Below are 1,259 nucleotides of genomic sequence, written 5' to 3' on the forward strand. Positions count from 1 at the left end.
GCAAATGAATCTCAAATACGCCAGAAGCGTGGTCGACTAGTTGGTTCAAAAGACTCTGTACCTCGAAAAAGAAGAATGCAGGAGAAAAACCAACCAAAAATTTCAGAAGAAATCACATTAGAAAAGATTGATCAATCAAATATTGAATGTACGGTTCCTGAAACACCAGAGGTGTCCGAAAATAATAAGATCTCAATAAATTATATGATATCTCATAAATTATGGGAACGGAATAATATTATTATAGACAATATTTTCGCCTTTAACATGGCTCTTTATATTATGTAAAATGAAGATCCTGAACCACAGTCTGTTAATGACTGTCGAAATAGAAATGATTGGCTGAAATGGAAAGAAACCATACAGGCAAAATTGAATTCTTTTGAGAAATGAAAAGTGTTTGGACTAGTAGTTCGAACACCTGAAAATATAATCCATGTTGGATACAAATGAGTTTTTGTACGAAAGAGAAATGAGAATAATGAAATTACAAGATACAAAGCCCGACTAGTGGCTCAAAGTTTCTCCCAAAGATCGGGAATTGATTATGAGGAAACATATTCTCCCGTAATGGATACCATCACTTTTAGGTTCTTAATTAGTTTGATCGTGTCACAAGGGCTCGATATGCGCCTTATGGATGTAGTAACTGCTTACCTATATGGTTCACTTGACAGTGACATATATATGAAAGTTCCTGAAGGATTTAAGGTGCTAGGAATAAATGATACATGTCCGAGAATTATGTTCTCAATTAAATTACAAAAATCATTATATGGATTGAAACAATCCGGACACATGTGGTATAATTGTCTTAGCGAATATTTGTTGAAAGATGGTTATAAAAATGACGATATCTGCCCATGTGTTTTCATAAAGAAAAACAAATATTGGATTTGCAATTGTAGCAGTTTATGTTGATGATTTAAATTTAATTGGATACTCCTGAAGAGCTCAACAAAATTGCAGATTATTTGAGAAATAAATTTGAGATGAAAGATTTGGGGAAAACCAAATTTTGTTTTGGATTACAAATTGAACATTTTTCAAAAGGATTATTTGTTCATCAATCTACTTATACAAAAAAAAGTCCTGAAACGAAAAATAAGGATAATGCACATCCATTGCCATCACCTATGGTTGTTCGATCATTTGATGTGAAAAAAGATCCATTTCGTCCACTTGAAGATGAAGAAAAGATTCTTGGTCCTGAAGTACCATACCTTAGTGAAATTGGAGCATTAACTTATCTTGCAAAT

This window comes from Olea europaea, chromosome 2 (genome assembly GCF_002742605.1).
Source record: "Olea europaea var. sylvestris chromosome 2, O_europaea_v1, whole genome shotgun sequence".
Lineage (NCBI taxonomy): Eukaryota > Viridiplantae > Streptophyta > Magnoliopsida > Lamiales > Oleaceae > Olea > Olea europaea.